Genomic DNA, 14,000 nt, shown 5'->3' with positions numbered 1-14,000 from the left:
TCTCTAGAAAGCAGAGATGGATAGAGCAGGATAATAAGATCGAATTCAATTTAATAAATATTTGCCAAGGACTATATGCAAGGTAACATCTTTGCATAGAATCATACAAGAATAATAGCTAATGAGTGTTCTTTGATGAGAATCATTTTATATTATACTGGGAGAAATTTCATTTTTGTTACAGGATTTTTTTGAAAAGAGAGGAGAAAGAAATCACTGTTCTCTCAACACAAATCAGGATTTTATTGAAATTTCAAATGATTATATTTCAAAGAACTTCTAGACACTTTTCAAGTAAAGTTTTTTTTTTTTCTTCTCTTTTCAAATGGGAAAAAATAGTGGAAGAAACCATTACTCATGGAATGGCATATTTCATGCTAATGTTCCTTTTTAAAGTTTCAAGAAATTAAAGAGAATGACCAAATAAAACCCATGCAAATGATTATTCCAAGTCCTGCCCATACTATAAACAGTTGGTTCTAAAGACAGAAATTTGGGATGATGGGAAACATGCTCGCTTTGTTTTTAATGTCAGTCTCAGTCATGAAGGTGATCAGTTAGCACATCACAGTGGGGGGTTATTTTCTAATAAAGCAGACCCACATGAAGAAACATTCTGCCTGGAATCATGCACTTTAAGTTCTAATGTAGTACAAGAAATTTCTGGGACAGCATCTTCCTAAGAGGGAAAAAGCTGTGATGATGCAGGCTCTAGTGCTTCTTGTGCTTTTTCAACACAAAACTTGACATTGAGACAGACGTCAGAAGAAGCAGGAAGCCATTGCTTACAATGTCACAATTCAGTGCCCCTGGGGTGAGTCTTAGGGAGTCAGTGATAAGGACGGCCAGGGTAAGAGTATGACCCCAACCTCGTAGGGCTCAGAGGCAGGGCAGGCGGTGGCCTCCACGTGTAGTACGAGCCATGCTGACCGAGGTCACTGCGGCAGAGTAGTTCTTCCTAACATCAGACTACCTTCTGTGGGAGAGGCTTCAGATTTTGGTTCTGCTTCTGAGTAACTGCATGACTTTGGTAACAACAACACGACAACAGTAACACCAGGTCACTGAACGTAACTATGTATCAGGTACTTTCACTGTAATTACATTTATTCACCTATTTCATCCTCACAACGACTCCGAGAGGTACACAGTAGTGCTGTCCCCATTTTATAGGTGAAGGATTCGAGGGGCAGGGAGACCAGGAAATCTGCCTAATATCACAAAAGGCAGTGAATTGTGTGGTCTCTGAGTATTAGTTTCTTTTTTCCCTAAAATGGGGATCATTTTACTTACATTGCAGGACTATTGTGAGGATGAAAGAAATAATAAAGGGAAAGAATCTGGCACATAATAGATGTCAATTAAGTAGAGATACTAATCATTCCTTTAGATTAAAAACCCTTCTCCTAACACCCTCCTGATATGAATTCGTAATGATTCCTCATTTTATTCAGAGGTTGCTTATCCACCAAAGCTACAAGCCAAGTAAGAACAAGGAAAGAAGCACAGAGCAATCAAAAGTCTGATCAACACAAGCAATAGAACAACCCACTTGCCCATTATCCTAACAGCGTCCCCAGGAACCTCGCCAAGAGCCTGTTCACTCCAAGGGAGCCCTGGTTCTAAGGGGCTTGGTTCTGAGGCTTCCCAGCTCACAGATGAATAGAAATGCAAAGTAAGAAGGGAAGAGTCTGCTAGGAGCAAACTGTGACAGCTGACAGTCTGGCTACAGTAGGAGAAACTGAACTGCTATAGCAGCCAGACAGGAGAACTCAAAATGCAGACCAGCCTGGGCTCTCTGAGGAGGGCAGAGTCCTGGATAACAGATCACCCAGCCTCTGAGAGGCCTCTCCTGGTACCTCACCACTCATTTTGGCAGAGTTGCTGCTACTTCTCTGTTTCCCATTGAAGCCCACGCCTTGTTCACAGCCCTGACACAGTCTCCTTTGCTCTGGACTGCAGCAGTTTGTCTTCGGTATCCTCATGCTAATTTGACCTTAAGCTCTGTAAATGGCAAGAGCAAATACTTCATTCATCTTTGTATCTCTGAGTCTTATGTAATGACGGGCGCTGTATACATGCTTGTTGAGTGAATGGTTATTGATTCAATTTATCACAAGAGAGAGACAAGAATTTGAATTCATGTTTCCAGTGATAGGAAACAATGCAAAGGATGTTGAGAAACTTTCTGTTCAAAGCCATTCCAGCTTTTGAAAGTTTTCACCGAAAGAGATCAGCGTCCATAACCTGGAAAATGAATATTCATGTGAAGCGCATCATTACCCAATGGTTCTGGATAAAGGATTTCCTTGTCTACTGACCCACTGGGAGAAGAGGAGAGGACAGGAGGAGAGGGACCTAGGTCCTAGTGAGCACTTGGGAAATTGCCTGGAGAGGAACAGAGTACAAGAGTCCGATCGTGAATACTGAAGATGAAGGTGATCGATGTCACGATTGTACTGAGACCCAGCCCTCGTTCTGCCCTTTTTCCAGAAAATGGAGTGGCATTTTAGGATGAACTTGGAAAAGTAATCTGAGTTACTTTGGTAGGAGGCATCAGCCTTATTCATTTGAAAGAATGAACACAAAGCAGGATAATGAAGCAAGACAATAATTTATCAGCTAAATTTTGAGGTGTCTATGCTGCAGGGAAGGGTGCTCTTACGAAATATAGAGGAAATGCATTTGATTGACACAGGGGACTAGACTCTGGAAAGATTCAGGGAATAGAGAACCCCTGGATATCCAGACTAGTTGTTTTCCAGAGCTGTGGGGAAGGAGGAGAGTCAGAGAGGAAGCAAATCATGAATGGGTATCCTGGGGTGCTGGGGATGAGAATTAGGAGTGGGATTATGAACTGCAAATCCAGAGATGGGGCAGCATGAGAAGACGTATTAGGTTGGCTTGGGGGGATCTGAATTCAGAGGAGACTAGTGCCCAACTTTCAATAGAGAATCAGAGAAGAAGCCAGATCTCTGAGTAGAAATACCCTGATGGTGTGCCTTGGCACACAGGACTGCACAGCTCCCTGGAGCTGCATCCCCAACCCAGGAGCAGGGGAGGTGATGAAGGGCCAGAAAGAGACACCAAGCTTTGCACGGCCCCATGCTTCCTGGGCCCAGCAGCATGACCTGTGCCCCTGAGAGTGCCGTGATCGTGAGACCAGGAAAACCCAGACCCCAAGCAGCCTCAGAATGGTTCCTGAGTGGACTCTACTGAAAATGAGATGGGAAAGAGAAACCTGAACACTAATTAAGATGGAGGACCACCTGGTTCAGACACAAGCCCCTCAGATTACGCTTTAGCACTAAATAAGGTGCCAGAATTATACACAACTTGAGTGTAAGGGATTGTTTCAACCTCGTGGAACAATGTGAGCTTCATTGATGGACTAAGTTTCATACCTGCAAAAACGCCCACCTTTGGCCACATCCTGATTGAGCTTCACCTAAAACCCTCCATCAGGAACATCTCCCTGGGCTGGGAGCCAAGGGCCTCTCTCTTTGCTTTGCTCTCCTCTGCATTTCAAGGATGGAAATAGCACACTACTGACCTGTTGTACGTTTCAGAAATAATCCAAATCCAAACTTGAAGTCACCCTGTGTCGATCAAATTGTGTGTAATGAGGTGAATTGAAATGTGTTAAAGGGGAGGGTGGGCAAAGCATACAGCCTGTGCAGCCTCAGGGCTGTGTATCTTCTGACGGAGCCCTCCCCTCATGCTCCATAAAGGTTCCTGTGGTTTCCATCACAAGTCACTTCTCTGATGGCGCTGTGACAGTCACAGGCAGAGAAAAGGTCAATTAGACCTGTGACAACTCATCACTAAAAGCACACGGAAGAGCGTGCCCCACGCTGGTGTCCTTCCCATTTCCATAATCATGCACTTCATTCTGTGGTTCTGGCAGATGTCTGGGAATGTAATACGGAGAATTTAAATAAGTTGAAAGGCTTCTGGCTCAGCCCACTTTCTCTTCTTTTACAAATTTGGTTTCTGCTGCTGTTCATTCACATTTCATACCCTTGATAGACTATATTTAGTCTCCATATTTTGTAGTTTTTGGAGGCATGAATTAAGTTTCACTTGCAAAATGAAAAACTGTGGAATTTCTCTTCTCCCTGGATGAAAGGAGGCTCACTGGGCACCTGGAGCAATTTTGCAAATTTTGCCAGAAACAAGAATCAGATTTCACCAGTGAATATAGGTTTATGCAGCCTAGAAATTGTACTGTAAATCAAATTCTAAGAGTCAATTGAAATGTCACTTTTTGCCTTCATAAGACAATCTGGAATAACACCAAACCAGATAAAATTATCATCCCATCATCCATGCTCTCAACTGAGAAGCCTTGTTACTAGGCAAAGAATGTGTGTCAAAGAAATTGACAATGAGAGAAAATAGTGCAGGTCGGAAGTAATTTTGTTGAACACTGTCTCAGTCAGTTCAGGCTGCCATAATGAAATCTCATAGCCTGAGTGGCTTAAGCAACAGACTATTTATTTCTCACAATTCTGGAGGCTGGAAGTCCTCGAGTGTCAGCATAGTTAGGTTCTAGTGAAGGCTCTCTTCTTGGCTTGCAGATGGCTTCTGCCTTCTTGCTTTGTCTTCACATTGCAGGGGGAGAAGGGTATCTTCCTTTTCTTATAAAGCCACCAATCCTATCGGATTAGGGCTCCACCCTTATGATCACAGTCAACTTTAACTACCTCCTGAAGACTATCTCTAGATACAGTCACTCTGGGGGTTCAACATATGAATGGGGTGGGGTGCATAATTCAGTCCATAACTAACATCTTTGTAAGCAATCTTCTACAGTTCTTCAGCAGATATATCCCTTTAGTCTAAGAATTATGGATTGTGAATACATTGATTGTACACGAGTGTTTTACTGGTTTCAAAACTTTCAACATATGCTAGAGAAGTAAGAAATCAATCAGCGAAGGACCACTAGGACCTGCAGCCTAGAAGTAAACATTCTCTAATTTGGTGAATAAGAACGGCATTTCAAGGCTAGCGACTCCAATGAACACTAAAATTTTCTTGTCACAAAACAACAGGAACATCCCCTCAAACACAGTCTTTCCCCTAAAATGAGCTGCTTATGAATCAAGCCAGAGCCATTGCCTAATTGTACCACAGGGGAGAAAACCTAAATTCTTTATACACTTAATTAAGATACCTTCCAATAAATGTAATTCTTCCCCCCAGCATCCTATTGTCCTGTATTCTCTCTTTACTCTCTCATATGAATTCTGCATGCTATTTAAGAAACCCACAATTAAGGATGAAGACTTCTGTTTAGGTAAGACTTCATCTTCCATCACCTACAAACCTGCCTCCAAGACCATGCCGAAAGGTATCTTACACCATGATAATTATTCAATTCCAAGGTCTTTTCTCTTCTATAAGCCCCACCTAACTCAACATCTTGACATAAAATGATCTTTTCTGTCTGAGATTCTGTAGCCCTTGTACTGTTTGCAAAATGCCTTCAGCAGTCTACTGTTTACTGCAGTCTTACTCAACCTTCAGGTACCACTAGTTCTCTGTGAGAGTATTTTTGTGACTGTATATGTGTGTGTTTCATTTCAATGATAACCTGAAACATACAAGCAGGCTCTAGGTCCTCTGATAAACACCTGATAACTGGGAATTGCCTTATATTGTTAATGACCAATGAAGTTTATGACTCCAAGTAGAACCACTTTAATCACCATAAACTAATAAGACAAGGGTAATAGACAATATGCAAGTGATGCTTTTCCATTAAGTGAGAGCTAAATAAAAGCCAGGTATTTCTACATGCAGAAATAATTACCATTAGTTTAAAACAAAAAAGTGCTTGGAGAATTATGTTATCACTCAGCATACAGTCATAGAAGCATGTCAGACTCAAAAGAATCTGTGCCAATTTAGCGTCAATAAAACATTACTTATCACATTAAATTGATGACTGTTAATTGGAATATGTGGCTTTGGTTATCTTTTTCATATTTAATTTATAAACGTTTTAGTTTTATAGCTATTTAAGAGCTAAAAGCATATACAGTATACCTGGTTTACATTTGTACATATTTAAGTTACATTACAACATAAATAATTTAGGTCAACACTGAAATTCCACAGACTGTTTTAAAGTTATGACTATAAAATACTAATATATTTTAATTGTTTAATACAATGCTATATTGTGACTTTTGTATTGTGGCCTTAAATGGTTGTACCAGTCTTTTACTATTTAATTATTTCCATCTGTTACTGCCTTGATGCCCCAAATAAAATGTAAATTTCTGCAAGACAGAAAAGAGCTTTGGGGCCATTTGCATGCTCTAGCATCTTGCACAGTTCTGAAGATGTAATGAATGCTCAGTAACATTTGTGGATTTTAGCTCTTTGAGCAACCATTCTGGACTTAACTTTCCACTCCAAAATATTGTCTACTCTTTTTTTTTTTGAAATCTACTTCCAAGAAAGGTATTTTTAAAAATCTATTTAGTCTTATGTTTCTGTGTCTACTATGATCACAGGCAAGTGATAGTTCACCTTTACTAAGTATACCCCAGGTGCCAAGTACCGTTCTGAAGACTGAATACAGATCATCTCACTTCATCCTAATAACTGTAAGAAGGTAGGTAGGATAATGAGCAGAATACTTCCGCTTACAAATGAGGAAACTTGGTAATAGAGAGCGTAAGTACATTCCCCAAGGGTCATACAACTTTTAAGTGGCAGAAGTCGGGTTTGAACCAGGACATACTAAGCCCATGATCCATCCTCATATTGTCTGCAACTTTCAGTTTGCAATAGGAATGTGCAAGTTACTGTTCTGTTACTGCACTGATGCCTCAGATCTTTCATCAGACAAATACAGAATAGACGGAGAAAATGTTCCCCTTCACTCGTCAGGGAGGCATATGGCTACCACCTCATTAAACTGAACACCTACCATATAATATCAATTATAAAGGAGCAAACGACAAAGTATAAAGCTGTTCCACCTTTGAATTTTTTAAATAGACCTGTTATTGAAAAGCAAATATTTTGATATTTACTTGGTATATTACTCATATTCATTTTGCCCTTGATTTTGCTTGGAGCAGTGCTTGGCACATACACAGCAATCTAATATTTGTTGAATGGATGAAATCCTGTCCTCTTTCAAACTTACAAATAGTCATCCACCCTGGAATTTAGGTTCATCTTCCGTGTGCAAAACTCACTTTATTTTCATCGTCAATTCATTCCTTTTTTTTTTTTACATGTAAAATTGTAACTTTATTAAGGAGAGACACATAGTCTTGTGGGACTATGGAAGTACCTATGGTCAGGGATGCTTCCTCGAGGTGTGATAATTGAGCTCCTAAAGGAAATACAGGCATTTACCGGGGAAAACAAAGAGCATGGTTAGAGGAATTAAAGGGTGAAGGTAGGGAGAGCAGTTCAGAGCTAATTACAGCCATCAAGAATTAGAAGCAGCATGTCCAGGGCAGCAGCCATGGAGATTTAGAGAAATGAACAGATTCAAGAGATGATCAGGGAATAAAAGCAATACGACTTTGATAATATCCCTCATTGCCCCACACCCCCATTTCACACCAAGGATGAACTACCCTGGATGAGCAAGGGTTAGTTCTTCCTTGCAGATATATTTAAGGGAATCAATTTCTAGCTCCTCAACTTCCACAGGTACTCATCCCTAAAACTGATCTGCCCAAGAACAGTCCATTTTATAAAAGAAAGGCTTACCTTTCACCCAAACAAAATCTACTATGATCCATTACCCAGGAGTAAAATTCTGGGTGCCAAAGAGATAAACTGAATTCTGGTTTAGAGAAAGTCCCCTATAATGATTAATCAATTATTTTCACTGTCAATTCATCCTTTACTAGTTTAAAAAAAATACACTGATTCTCTGGATGCCTGATAAAATGCACTATGGCAAAGATGACCTAATGTTCTTAGGATCTGAATGATGCAATCTGCTTGATCATAACAAGTTACTGGAAGAATGATACACATGTTGACTGCAGGAGATGAATTCAGTTGTGGTCAGTAGACAGAGCATTTGAAGCACATTATTTTCACTGTATTATTTTTCTGCCCTTTGTCTTAGCTGCCAGAGAGCAGGTGATTGCAGACAGGGTCTGTCCTCCTGGTAAGTCTGCGGTACAAACACTTCTTTAAGCTAACAAACCAAGTTCCTTCCGTTATTGAATGGAGATTCGATTTCCCAGGAGACTCTTCTTGTTCCTGTCCCGTGACAAGATTTGTTCTCTTGTAACTGTGCAGCCTAGTGTATCACCTCATGGTAATGATCAGTTCCATCCCAGACTAAACTTGAGGGTAACCTCAGGGTCATTATCAGAGTAGCTGTGTGTATGAGTGTATGAATTATGGTCTGTCTTGGATAGTCCCTGAGATTCATTCATGCATCTGTCCCTTCATCACACGTACATTAAATACTTACACTGCAGCAAGGTCTAGGAGCTGGGGGTGTAGAAATATTTAGGCGGAGAAAAGCTTGCTCTCAGGGGACTCACACTTTGGAGAGACATGAAATCACTGTTAGGTGGTGAGACAGAAATTGTAATTTTATAGGTGCTCAGATCCTATGATGAGGGTGTGGTAGGGGGTGAAGGTGGAAACATGGGAAGAAGCACTACTTTGAGCTGTTGGACATCTTTTTTTTCAGTTTTAATGAAATATAACTGGCATGTAAAATTGTATAAGTTTAAGGCATATGACATAAGGATTTGATAAGTGCAACTATTGCAAAATGATTACCACAGGTTTAGTGAACATCCACTACCTCACACAGTCATAATTTTAGCTCATAATGAGAACTTTTAAGATTTACTCTTAGCAACTTTCAAAAATATATAATATTTTAATCACAGTCACCATGCTTTACATTACATTCCAGAATTTACTTATAAGTGGAAGTTTGTAACTTTAGACCACTCACCCATTTCCGCCACCCTCATCCCTGCCTCTGGCAACCACCAATCTCATCCCTGTTTCTATGCGTTTGTTTTTTTGGTTTCCACACTAAAGTGAGATCATACAGTATTTATCTTTCTTTGTCTAATTTATTTCATTTAGCATAATGCCCTTAAAGTCCATCCATGCTGTTGCAAATGGCAGAATTTCCTTCTTTTTTTAACGCTAATATTTCATTGTGTGTATGTGCTATATTTTCTTTATTACTCATCTGTTGATGTGCACTTAGGTTGTTTCTGTCTTGGCTATTGTCAGTAATGCTGCAGTGAACACAGAGGTGCAGATGTCTCTTTAGCACAGTGATCTCCTTTCCTTTAGATATATACCTCAAAGAGGATTACATGGTTCTATTTTATTTTTTGAGGAACTTCCATACTGTCTTCCATAGTGGATGCATCAATTTACACTCCTACCAATAGTGCACAAGGATTGACTTCTTTCCACATCCTCACCAACACTTGTTATCTCTTGTCTTTTTAGTGACAGCTATTCTAACAGGTATAAGATGGTATCTCACTGTGGTTTTGATTTGCATTAACTTGGTGATTAGTGCTATTGAGCACATTTTCATGTAGCTGTTGGCCACTTGAATAACTTCTTTGGGAAAAGGTCAGTTCAGGTCTTTTACCCATTTTTTAATTGGATTATTTCTGTTTTTTGCTGTTGGGTTGTATGAGTGCCTTATATTTTAGATATTAACTCCTTATGAGATATGTGGTTTACAAATATTTTCTCCTGTTCCATAGGATGCTTTGTCATTTTTTGATCACTTCTTCTGCTGTGCAGAAGCTTTTTAGTTTGATGTAGCACCACACTTGATTGTTTTTTATTTCTTATGCTTTAGGTGTTATATCCAAAAAGTCATTGCCAAAACCCATACCAAGAAGTTTTTTTCTCTCTGTTTTCTTCTAGGAGATTTATGGCTTCACTTCAATGTATTGAAGTGTTTAATCCATTTTGAGTTAATTTTTGTGAGTGGTGTAAGACAGGGCTCTAGTTTCATTCTTTTGCATGTGACTATTCGATTTTCCCAGCACCATTTATTGAAGAGACTATCTTTTCTCCATTGAGTATTCTTGGCTCCCTTGTCAAATATTAGCTGACCATATATGCATGGCTTTATTTCTGGGCTCTTGATTCTGTTATGACATCTCCTTGAAGTCTGTTTAGAGCAGAATCCAGAGTGATAGGTATAAATGCCCCATCTGCAAGGCTAGCTTTAGAAAGCATGAAACCTCACCCAGAGATGGAATGAGAAGCTGGAAATGCTGGCAGCCAGCACAATAGCTATTTGAAGTCTCGTGTGCTGTTCTTTTTCAATATGTATAAATTCTCACAATTTTTTATTCTAGCACAATATAGCATCTTTATTTTAATATAAAAATGTGTTAAATTAATTAGTCTCCCCCATTTTGCAACTGACAAGTTCCTCAAGTAAAATGTATACTCTAGGGAAAAAAATGCCAAATTCTTCCTGGGACTTTTCATACTCTTTGGCACAAGAATGAGTACAGCTATTTTAAGCGGAGGGAAAAAAACACTGTAGGAAAAAAGAAATAGAATAACAAAATACTTCATTCAGTATGGAGAGAGTATGATAGGCCCCAAATATCTTTGACTAGCTAATTAACAAAACAGTCTAAAATCCAATTCACATCCATAGGCCCTACTTATTTTGGCAAAAAGTTTAAGAGAAAGTTGACAAAGCTGTTGATGCTAGTAATTTTGAAATTGCAAAGCACTGGCAAACAATTAACGTTTTTTGGGGATAGCTGAGAGAGAAGATTCAAGAATATTTACCAGTTACCATAAAATGTATCTTGAAATTATACTTTATAACTTGTCATTACAAAATTAGGTTTTGATCTATTTCTTTCTTCTTATACTGAACATTTTGGGTAGGTGGTTTCAAGTTCTGCTGATTTATAATGTTGAGACTATGAATGTTTATTATAGGAAACTATATGGAACATATTTATTATAGAAAAAAGTTTATATCACAGCTTCTTTATCTGGAGACACATATAATTCAAAAAGACACATGCACCCCCATGTTCACAGCAGCATTATTTACAATAGCCAAGACGTGGAAACAACCTAAATGTCCATCAACAGATGACTGGACCAACCTGAAGGTTCTTAAGCCACCAACTCAGACCTCCCTGATCTGGTTCTAACTAACCAAACTGGTACAAAAAATTTGAAAAGACTCCCCGAGAACTAGGAACACAGCTAAGACATTCCTGCTCATCAAAGCTACTTTTACAAGGAAAATAAAATTATTCTGACAGGTTACCTTTAAAACATAATGCAAAAATCTTGATTTTCCTCTAAGTCCCACAACTGGAACCCAACAAAATCCATTTATTACCTGCCACCTGTTTCCATACCCCCAGGTGTACACCCTGATTGCTTCCCTGGCCAGCTGCTCCTCCTCTCCCTGTTAAAGTGTTGGTACTCACCAGGTTACCCAAACCACTGTCTTTTTTGAGTTCCTTCTCTCCTCTCTACGCACCCCTCTTCCATCACCCTTAATAGCAGGTGACATCCAGTAAATATTCACAGGGGTTGTACACTGCTCAGCACAGGGAATTCTTTCATTTCCTGTCCTGTTCTTGACCTTCCTGTGCCTCAGCTTCATGTTCTGGAACCCACTAACCCAGATTCAGATGCCAGCTTGGTGACTAACTTAGAAATCCTATAGGATGTCACTATTCAGAATCTGTCCCCTCCTGCCCCCAAACCCAGCCCAGGCTGCAGGCTGATGCACTTCAGTCTCTATCCACAGCACCTGGTCCACTCAGGGAAGGAGATCAGGGACATGTCTCCCAGCTACCAGTCACTCTCCATCCAATCCACACCCCACCTGCTACCAGAAGCACTGCATCATTTCACTGCTCAAAGCAGTCACTGAATCCCTGCTGCCCGGCACATGATAGCATCCGTAACCTCACACAGAAGCACCCTTAAGACCCACTACAACCTGGCTCAGACTACCATGTCCCCTACATTAAGGTCATGTTAGATTTTGCAAAATGTTCATTATTTCATTTAATATTCTGTGAGTGGTTACTACGTGTCAGGCATTGGACTAGGGATTCCACAATGAGGAATTTTGACACTCTTAGAAAAGTAGTATCTAGAGGGGATATGGAAAAGCAAATAATTAAAACGGTGACGAGAGCAATGAGCAATGGTTAAGTGCACCTCATCCAGCTTGCAAGCGTCAGATAAGGGATGGGTTTCCAGCACACAACTGGGAAAGACAAGGTCTGAAGGATGAACACGTACTATGCAAAGAATTTACCAGCTAGCTTCTCTCTTTTGAAAGAGATTTTCTCTTTTCCAAGAGAATTCCTAGTTGGCTCTCAAAGTCATTCCCTGAGGCTTTCCCTGACCTTCTCAGAGTTAAATGTTCTCTCACCCATGGCCCCACAGTACATCTCCCACACCCACAGTACTGCTCCTACTCTATCATATCACCGTGATCGATGAAGGTCACTCTCATCCAGGAGCTCCATCAAGGCAGAGAAGGTGTCTTTACCTATCTTTGTGCACAACCACACCTGACACATAGTATGTGTTCAGAGAGTCTGATGAATAATTGTATTTGACAAAGAATAAATAAGTCAACATCTGAACATTAACATCTGAAAGTCCATTTTTAAGTGGATACCTATAGGGACATAACACATTCTAGAGTGTTATTTATTATACAGAAATCTTTTTACATTTTAGAAAATAATACATGAGGAAATCAGAAAAGAATTATTCCCTATGGAAATGAACAAGGCAACAAATGCTTGTATATATTTGGACACATTTTCTAGCACCCAGCTGATTCAAGCAATTTTTACCATAGCTGCTACATTGTGGGTTGTTGGACACTTTGCCTTTCAGAGGCTTCAGCTTTGAGGGGGGTGAGTCTCACAGGAAGCTCCCCCATTCCCCTCATCCAGAAGACACCCCCAGCACACCAGCCTAGAGCAAATCTACCCACAGGCTTCTGGGCCACTGGCACCGCACTGATCTTCACCTGGGGCCATTGGGGCCACAGTGTATGACCTTTGCACATGGCTAGAAAGACAAGAGGATTTGACAAGCTTGCATACACACACACACACAATCTTCCCAGATAATGAAACTAACAACACTTACCCTAAAAGCCTAGTATCTACTTTGTTATTTGTAAAAGTCACTCCGAATTAAACTGCTGGTGGACTTCTCTACAATTTCTGACTTTGCACCCCCTGGCAGTGTAACACACGGGCTATTTTGGTCACTATCAAGCTCAGGACAGATGCAAATATATTACCCCTATACCTCCCCACCACATGTTGTTTTAAATTTTCTTCTAAATATTTAGGAGATGTTTCTTGAGGAGCCTGGCAGGCTATTGTTTGTTTTGCTTTTCCATCTGGTATTCAGTTAATGTACTAATAACCACTCTAATTCCTTTTGCTATGATATTGATCTTATTTTTCCTTGTGGCATGTTTATTTTCACTTGGGGACTGAAAAGTACTGCAGATGGGAAGCAGTGTTTCAATTACCTGCTTCTACATGTAAAGCAACCCAAGTTCTGTTAATGTTCTGTAATGGGGGTGCGGCTCAGTCTAACTCAGATTTCTCCACGTGCTTGGCATTCTCTCAGATGTTAATGTTCATTAACTTTATATTGCTAATTTTATCTTTACAAGCATTATATCATACTGTAAAGCACAGATGGGATATTTAAAGTCAAAGAGGGATGGATTATAAAACACTTGCAGATTAATGTATGACTTGTAGGGTATGTTTTCTCCCATCCCTACTTCTCATCTTTCCTAATAGTTTAGTGGGTCCCTATGGAAGTCACTGAGCTGTACTCTGAAGAGTCCAGAGCATTTTACAGCTGTGAAGCTGGGAAGTAAAGGACGACTAAGTGAGAGGACAGGAATGTTCAGAGGAAAGTCATTTCAATTGCAGGTAAGTGAGCTAGAAAGATCCTCACTGCACTTG

The 14,000-nt window shown here is 40.0% G+C and overlaps 1 protein-coding gene across 2 annotated transcripts in view; it reads right to left on the bottom strand.

The window, feature by feature from the left end:
• The window catches only part of CTTNBP2 (cortactin binding protein 2), a 376,872-nt gene that overhangs the window by 243,508 nt on the left and 119,364 nt on the right, over positions 1–14,000 (bottom strand). The window lies entirely within an intron of this gene.

Source organism: Camelus ferus, chromosome 7 (genome assembly GCF_009834535.1).
Source record: "Camelus ferus isolate YT-003-E chromosome 7, BCGSAC_Cfer_1.0, whole genome shotgun sequence".
Classification (NCBI taxonomy): Eukaryota; Metazoa; Chordata; class Mammalia; order Artiodactyla; family Camelidae; genus Camelus; species Camelus ferus.
This window is presented reverse-complemented; position numbering and strand designations above follow the sequence as displayed.